The following is a 9,716-nucleotide window of genomic DNA, read 5'->3' as shown; positions in this document are numbered from 1 at the left end:
GTCTAATGACTTAAATGAGCAAATGAGAAAAGACAGACACACACGCACGCACACACACACACACACACACAGACACACACACAAACACACACACACAGACACACACACACAAACACACACACACACACGCATATATAAGAGCTTTGTAGTTCGCTTGTTGAAGTATTGTAATATCAAAGAAGATAAAAAGAGAGAAAATACACAATGCAGAATGTTTTATAAAACCTATTAATTTCAAGCACAAAGACCCATCTTCAGAGGAAAAAGCATTCCAGTTATGTAGGTTCTGTTAACCCATTCAAATTCTTTGAAGATGGGCTTTTGCGCCTGAAATATGAAGATTACAGAAACTTTCTACTTTTTCTCCTTTTTACATTCTCCGACACGCACAGACATACACAGACACACACACACGCACGCACACACATACATACATAGACTCTTTTATGACTGCGGCCATGCTGGAGCACCGCCTTTAGTCGAGCAAATCGACCCCAGTACTTATTCTGTGTAAGCCTAGTACTTACTCTATCGGTCTCTTTGCCGAATCGCTAGTTTACGGGTACGTAAACACACCAGCATCAGTTGTCAAGCGATGTTGAGGGGGGTGGACAAACACACACACACACATATATATACATATACATATACGACGGGCTTTGGTCGGCCCGAGGCTATAGTAGAAGACACTTGCCCAAGGTGCCACGCAATAGGACTGAACCTAGAACTCTGTGGTTCTGCAAGCTACTTACCACACAGCCACCCCTGGAGTCCGAATGCTGGATGATTTTTATACATATATATTTTATTTATTTACATCTTATTTTCATTTTTTGTGCTTTTTTTCCATTATCAGATTTATCAAAAAATGGCTCAAATTTAGATTTCTTGGCCTTTTTATAAAGAATTTTCTGTGGTTTGCCAAGCAAGGAAGAAGAAAAAAAGAAGAAAATTTGTTTGAGATGGATGATAAGGTAAAGAGGCATGGTTTTTGTATGGTCAGACTAGTTTGTTTAGTACTTAGTGGCCCTTTAAGGCAGGGGAGAGAAAAGAGGAGAAAGGAAAAAGAATATTTGTATTTGGATTGGTCAAGGTTTTAATTGAAAAACCAGATGTTGTTTTTGACTTTCTTCAGTAAAAGATTATAATTGCATTTCCAGGACTTGTTCTTTTGTGTTCATTAAAGAATAGTTGTATGGATGTGGTCAACTTTTTCTCACTGAAATTTTAGATGTTTACGAAAGAGTGATTTTTGAGTTCCCTATACGCCCACACAGCAATTATATATCTATATACATACCGCCCCACCCCCATATATATATATATATATATATATATATTCATACACACACATACATATATCCACACACAAAAACACATACATATACATACACACGTACACACACTCACTCAAAGACATCTATATAGGTACATGTCCATATTTGTGCACACATACATATGTACACGTTATGATTTTTTCAGGACAATACTTAATTAATATAATTGAAGGTTCATCTCTGTGGTTAAATAAATTTGGAAAGTTTTGGTCATTTTAGCCGTTCTTCTTGATTTTTAGCCTTCAGTCTGCAAAAAGGAGTTTAAAAAAAGCAATACACGTAGGCGTAGGAGTGGCTGCGTGGTAAGTAGCTTGCTTACGAACCACATGGTTCCGGGTTCAGTCCCACTGCGTAGCACCTTGGGCAAGTGTCTTCTACTAAAGTCTTGTGACTGGATTTGGTAGACGGAAACTGAAAGAAGCCCGTCGTATATATGTGTATATATATATGTGTGTGTGTATATGTTTGTGTGTCTGTGTTTGTATCCCCCCACCCAACATCGCTTGACAATCGATGCTGGTGTGTTTACGTCCCCGTAAAAGAAACCGATAGAATAAGTACTAGGCTTACAAAGAATAAGTCCTGGGGGCGGTGCTCCAGCATGGCCACAGTCAAATGACTAAAACAGATAAAAGAATGAAAGAGTAGTAGTACACAAGAAAGTCAAAAACATCTGGTTTTTCAATTAAATCCTTGACCAATTCAAATACAATAATTCTTTTTCCTTTCTCTTCTTTTTCCTCCTCCATCTTAAAAGGCCAAACAAACAAGTCTGACCATACAAGAACCACGCCTCGTTGTTATTGACGTAAACGGAGGAGATTAGATGTTAATATGGATGATCATTTTTTTTATTCACGTAGCTATACAATTGTTTCATACAGAAAGACAAAAAATTCATATTTAAGAATCTGAGTTATCAGAAAGTACTCGTCAGTACCTAAAATGATAAAAAGAAAAACTAAAAAAGACGTTAGCAATTACATTGGTATGGTGTTATTAATCAGTTTATAGTGTTATTGTTTTTGGAGAAATGTCTATTCAAATAAGAACACCATAGCTATGTAATTTCTAACGTATTTTTAGTTTTTTCAACTACCGACGAGTATTTTATGACAACTCAGATTCTTAAATATGAATTTCTTGTTGAATTCTGTTCAATAAGTTAAATCATATATATATATACTCTTTACTCTTTTACTTGTTTTAGTCATTTGACTGTGACCATGCCGGAGCACCGCCTTTTAGTCGTGAAAATCGACCCTAGGACTTATTCTATGTAAGCCTAGTAATTACTCTATCGGTTTTTTTGCCGAACCGCTAAGTTACGGGGACGTAAACACACCAGCATCGGTTGTCAAGCAATGTTGGGGGGACAAACACAGACGCACAAACATATGCACACACATACATATACATATATATATATATACACTATACGACATATACATCTACTGTTTACTCTTCTACTTGTTTCAGTCATTTGACTGTGGCCATACTGGAGCACCGCCTTTAGTCGAGCACATCGACCCAAGGACTTATTCTTTGTAAGCCTAGTACTTATTGTATTGGTCTTTTTTACCGAACCGCTAAGTTACGGGGACGTAAACACACCAGCATCGGTTGTCGAGCAATGTTGGGGGGACAGAGAAAGAGAGGGAGAGATGGGGTGGGGGTAGAACAAAAGAAATAACAAAGCATCGGTGTGAAGTAAATCATTGACGAATCAGTGACGCCAAAACGGCTGTGCCACAACGTCTCATTGCCCTTAAATAACGAACGCACAACTATAGTTATAATATGACGCTCATATTGTACTACACATAAACAAGTCTACTATAACACCGTTATAATATCAAGTTTTACGAAACTCGCTGAACTTGGTAAGTTATTTTCATTGCTATGAGCATTAGACAACTCAATATTAAACTGAAATATATACGTACATGCACACCTAGCACTTCTGATATAGAACTGTGTTTTCTGTAATTCGGTACGCCCCCCCCCTTTTTTTTTTTTGAAATAGCGATAGTTTACCTGGTAAATGCCATGGTTGACACCTCCAATCAGCGCTGATGGATTTCGGTTATCTCATTGTGTTTGAGAGTCTGTCTATGGGATTCTTCCAAACTCGAATGCCAACCCAAAATTCAGTCCTTTATCACTTCCAGTCTAGAAGCAACGCGAAATTAAACATATATTTTTTATCTCTCACTTGTTTCAGTCATTGGGCTGTGGCCATGCTGTAGCATCGCCTTGAAGGGTTTAGTCGAAAAAAAAAAAAAAAACGACGCCAGTACTTACTGGTACTTATTCTAGTGGTATTTCTTGCTGAACAGCTAGATTACAGAGACGTAAAGAAATCTATCTATCTATCTATCTATCTATCTATCTATCTACCTACTAACCTACCTACCTATCTATCTATCTCTTTGTCTTTCTGTCTGTTCGTCCATCCATCCATCCATACATACATGCATGCATGGATACATACATACATACATACATACATACATACATACATACATACATACATACATACATAAATACATACATAAATACATACACGCGTCTGCCATCGCATTCCTACGACAGAAGTGAAATTCAGTGACAGAGCGAAAAAAAAGTACAAACAGCTTGTGAGGAGAAGGATGAGTAAATTGAGGGGGAAAGGATTATGAGAAGAAAACGCAAGGCGGTCGGAGTGGAACAGATGCGCACGTTGAGCATGCTGTGTAATAGTGTAACAGACTTGGACTCGTTTTGTATAGACAAAACTTGTGGAGCGGATAGTAATATCTTTCACAGTACCATTGACACACGCACACGCACAAACACACACACACACACACACACTTATTAGTAAATAGAATGTAAAGCATTAAGTGACTTGATAAAGGGCTTACTCATTTGGTATATTTCAATGTATAGATATATAGGTACGAGTGCGTGTGTGGGTGTGTGTGTGTATGTATATGTGTGTGTGTGTGTGTGTGGTGTGTGTGTGTGTATGTGGGTTTGTGATTCTAATTGGCCACGAAACTGAGTAAGGGTTTCGAAATTTCAAAAATATACCTGAAAGTTATTTTTAGATATTTCCTTTTGTTCTCTTAATTCGTTTATTTATATACCTTTCCACATTCTTCTTACCTGTAATTGTTTATGTGTGTGTCATTACCCCCCCCCACACACACACATTTGTGTGTTTGTATATTTCATCATAAAAGAGCTATTTAATGACACCTAAAGATATATATATATATATATATATAGGCGCAGGAGTGGCTGTGTGGTAGGAAGCTTGCTTCCCAACCACATGGTTCCGGGTTCAGTCCCATTGCGAGCCGACCAAAGCCTTGTGGATTTGGTAGAGGGAAACTAAAAGAAGCCGTATATATAAGTGTGTGTGTGTATATTTTTGTGTCTGTGTTGTCCCCCCCCCCCCACCACCATCGCTCGACACCGATGTTGGTGTGTTTACGCCCCGTAACTTTACGGTTCGGCAAAATAGACCGATATTTTGTACTAGGCTTACAAAGAATAAGTCCGGGGATGGATTTGTCCGACTAAAGGCGATGCTTTAGTATATATATTCTTTTATTCTTATACTTGTTTCTGTCATTTGACTGCGGCCATGCTGAATCACCACCTTTAGTCGAACAAATCCGTTCCCGGACTTATTCTTTGTAAGTCTAGTACAAACGATCGGTCTATTTTGCTGAACCGCTAAGTTACGGCCTGAGATATTTTGGGGTGGGGAGGAGGTTAGTCGATTACATCAACCCTTGTGCTGTACTGGTAGTTATTTCATCGAAAGGGCGAATGATAAAGTTGACCGCCGCTGAGGTCCACTTTACTTTTCGTGGATTGCCCTTCTTCGGATACTAGAGGAAAGTCCAAGGGCCTCTTTTCAGTCATTTGACTGTGGCCATGCTGGAGCACCGCCTTTTAGTCGAGCAAATCGACCCCAGGACTTATTCTTCGTAAGCCTAGTACTTATTCTATCGTCCTCTTTTGCCGAACCGCTAAGTAACGGGGATGTAAACACACCAGCATCGGTTGTCAAGCAATGTTGGGGGGACACACACACACATATATATATATATACATATATACGACGGACTTCTTTCTGTTTCCGTCTACCAAATCCACTCACAAGGCTTTAGTCGGCCCGAGGCTATAATAGAAGACACTTACCCAAGGTGCCACGCAGTGGGACTGAACCCGGAACCATGTGGTTGGTAAGCAAGCTACTTACCACACAGCCACTCCTGCGCCTATCTATTTCTGCAGCCTAACAGCTAAAGCTACAGTTCATACTAAGACCTAACAAGTGTCAACCAGAGTCAGTATAAATGCTTGGTTTTAAACTCTCGAATGGGGTTTTTTCTACAACGTATCTTCTTTTTAGCCGTCCAGGTGATCATGTCAAAGCCGTTGAGAATAAAATAGTGAAAAAGCATAGAAAATGAGAGTTGTGAGATCCATATCTTGCTTGAAGATTGTGTCTGTCTGCATCCTCTTCTAAGAAGCGTCATCTGTGGCAAGATTCGTTATTCAAAACTACCTGGGTCATAGAATAAAAGATGAACTATAATCTTTATGCAGGTTGTGTCTGAGATTTAAAAAAAAATGTTACAAAAGTCTGAAGGCACGTGGCCTTGTGGTCAAGGTTGCTGCACTCACGATCGTTAGGTCGTGGGTTCGATTCCCGGACAGGGCGACGTGTTGCGTTCTTGAGCAAAACACTTCATTTCACATGGTTCTAGTGCTATGAGGGGACCGGCATGTTAAAGAATAAACCCAACATTTCAGCAGCGTGTTGGAGAAGGCATCTAACAGAAGTTATAGCAGGATCTGCACTCCGATTTCGTAAAATACCATCAACGACTGTCCAAACAAAACCATTGGGTGCAGAGGTGTAATTTGCCAGTAGTAGGGAATCACCAACAAATGGTGGATGTTACAGCACATGCCTCCATCCTCCTCCTCCTACTACTACTAAAATTCTTTGAAGAGCTTGTACGCGGTTTCAGATACCAATGAAGGTTTTTTTTTTGCCATTTGAATTTGTATATATTGATATAAAATCATTTACGCTTAATAAAACCGGGAGACAATTGTATTTCACTCAAACTATGCAGACAACAACATTAGAACTCTGTGTTTATTGATATACATATTTAAAAAAAAATTATATCTCCGAGAAGTTAATACAGCGTTTTAAATATAGATGTAAAAAGAAAAACCCCAGTTGTCTATACTTTCATTGTTACAAGGTTTAAATTTGTTTGTGTCACGAAAATATTCAGGTATTATGCTTTACAAATCGAACTGTTTATTTTTATCATAGTTAAAATATATAGTCAATGAAAACTGTTAAGAATATGAATTAATTTAGATGTGAAACTATAAAGAAGTGTGTTGTTTCCTATCTTGTATGGTATTTGGAACAGCATCCTCAGTTTTCGTAGTTATGATTTTTAAATGTAGAATTTGAATAACGATAGCGACATTGTATATAGTCGCCATGTTTGACCACTAAATCCACAATTTTTTCTTTTATTTTCTCTTATTCCTTTCTGTTAAAGGGCGTAGGCTCGAAACGCAAAACACCTTTTCAGTTTCCCGAGCGTCAAACTAATACACTTGCTTGTTGTTCATACACCTTCGTCTTTTTTCCAGTAAATTTCAGTCGCCAACCCCGCCTCGAATGGCTTCTGTGCCGGTGGCACATAAAAAGCACCATCCGAACGTGACTGATGCCAACCCCGCCTCGAATGGCTTCTGTGCCGGTGGCACATAAAAAGCACCATCCGAACGTGGCCGATGCCAGCACCGCCCCGACTGGCTTCTGTGCCGGTGGCACATAAAAAGCACCATCCGAACGTGGCCGATGCCAGCACCGCCTCGACTGGCTTCTGTGCTGGTGGCACATAAAAAGCACCCACTACACTCGCGGAGTGGTTGGCGTTAGGAAGGGCATCCAGCTGTAGAAACACTGCCAGATCAGACTGGAGCCTGGAGCAGCCCCTGGCTCCCCAGACCCCGATCGAACCATCCAACCCGTGCTAGCGCGGGAAACGGACGTTAAACGATGATGATTGCAGGTCTATGATTTCTATTTCATTTTCAAAACATGCATGCTTATGTCTCTCAAAATTTTGGTTACACTACATATCAAAATACACAAATGTGTGTGTGTGTGTACACACGCACCTATGTCAAAAATGAAGAATCTCATGGTTATTATTGGTTCTCAACCGGGGTCCACATAAGATTTTAAAATTTATGAGTAATAAACTACTTATACTTCTACAATACACCAGGTCCTTTAACAATTTATTAAACACAATTCCTGCAAATATAATAGGATTTTTTTAAACATGCGATCCAGTTGGGTAAAATAGAAATCAAAGGAATCCACAGGCAAACAACGATTGAGAATCACTGCACTGTATAGTCTGGCAAACGAACTGAAGCTTGAGGTTTTCTTCAAGCTAACTTCTCCAACTCCCTGTCTTGTTTCACGTCCAATTACAAAAAACCTGTTCTATTATAACTTTCTGCAAGCAAACAGACGCCACAAGTACCGCCATTTTTGCACATTTTAAATATCAAGAATTACTGTACCGTTGGATCTCCGTCGGTTTCGATAAGTATTCACTTGTTCAATCAGTTAACATATAAGTGGCTATGTATTCCATAAACGCAGGAAGAATCAACGCGATGCAGTATTATAAGCCACATCCTTTTGAATTACAGATACAATCCACCCGTCCATCTTCTATAGTTTTCATCTACCTAGCTTCATTCCCAAATTATCAGTTAATCCACGGTTATAGAAAATATTTTCCCCAGGAGTGGCTGTGTGGTAAGTAGCTTGTTTACCAACCACATGGTTTCGGGTTCAGTCCCACTGCGTGGCACCTTGGGTAAGTGTCTTCTACTATAGCCTCGGGCCGACCAAAACCTTGTGAGTGGATTTGGTAGACGGAAACTGAAAGAAGCCCATCGTATATATATATGTATATGCGTGTGTGTGCGTTTGTCCCCCTAGCATTGCTTGACAACCGATGCTGGTGTGTTTATTTCCCCGTTACTTAGCGGTTCGGCAAAAGAGACCGATAGAATAAGTACTGGGGTCGAGTTGCTCGATTAAAGGCGGTGCTCCAGCATGGCCGCAGTCAAATGACTGAAACAAGTAAAAAAGTAAGATGCCACGTAGTAAGATCGAACCCAAGAACTTGTCGTTGCGAAGCGAACTTCTTAACCTTTTGGTCGTTTACCGCAAAGTACTCTTCCCACCAATCCTTCGTGGGCGGATGTAAATTACACATACACCCCAATCAAGTTTTTACATCCACCGCAAAACCACGAAAGCAAATGTCCCAATATTTAGCAGCAATCGCTTTTTTTCTCTCTCCCTCTGTCAATTACACTAACAACCCGTAGGAGTGGCTGTATGGTAAGCTTGCTTACCAACTACATGGTTCCGGGTTCAGTCCCACTGCGTGGCACTTTGGGCAAGTGTCTTCTACTATAGCCTCGGGTCGACCAAATCCTTGTGAGTGGATTTGGTAGACGGAAACTGAAAGAAGCCCGTCGTACATATTACATATGTGTGTGTGTGTGTTCGTGTTTGTCCCCACATCATTTGACAACCGATGCTGGTGTTTACGTTCCCGTAACTTAGCGTTTCGACAAAAGATACCGATAGAATAAGTACTAGGCTTACAAAGAATAAGTCCTTGGATCGATCTGCTCAACTAAAGGCGGTGCTCCAGCATGGTGTAAAAGAAATTATATATATATATATATCATCATCATCATTTAGCGTCCGTTTTCCATGCTAGCATGGGTTGGACAGTTCAACTGGGGTCTGTGAAGCCAGAAGGCTGCATCAGGCCCAGTCTGATCTGGCAGTGTTTCTACGGCTGGATGCCCTTCCTAACGCCAACCACTCCGCGAGTGTAGTGGGTGCTTTTTACATGCCACCCGCACAGGTGCCAGACCGTGCTGGCAAACGGCCACGAACGGATAGTGCTTTTACGTGCCACCGGCACGGGGGCCAGGCGAGGCTGACAACGGACACGAACGGATGGTGCTTTTACGCGCCACCGGCACGGAGGCCAGTCGGGGCGGCGCTGGCAACGGTCACGAACGGATGGCGCTTTTTACGTGCCACCGGCACGGGGGCCAGACGAGGCTGGCAAACGGCCACGAACGGATAGTGCTTTTACGTGCCACCGGCACGGGGTCCAGGCGAGGCTGGCAACGGACGGTGCTTTTACGTGCCATATATATGTGCGTGGAGCCGCAATGGCCCAGTGGTTAGGGCAGCGGACACGCGGTCGTAGGATCGCGGTTTCGATTCCC

The sequence above is a fragment of the Octopus sinensis genome, linkage group LG10, assembly GCF_006345805.1.
Source record: "Octopus sinensis linkage group LG10, ASM634580v1, whole genome shotgun sequence".
In the NCBI taxonomy this organism is placed as follows: domain Eukaryota; kingdom Metazoa; phylum Mollusca; class Cephalopoda; order Octopoda; family Octopodidae; genus Octopus; species Octopus sinensis.
The sequence above is the reverse complement of the archived record's forward strand: the minus strand, read 5'-3'. Positions refer to the sequence as shown.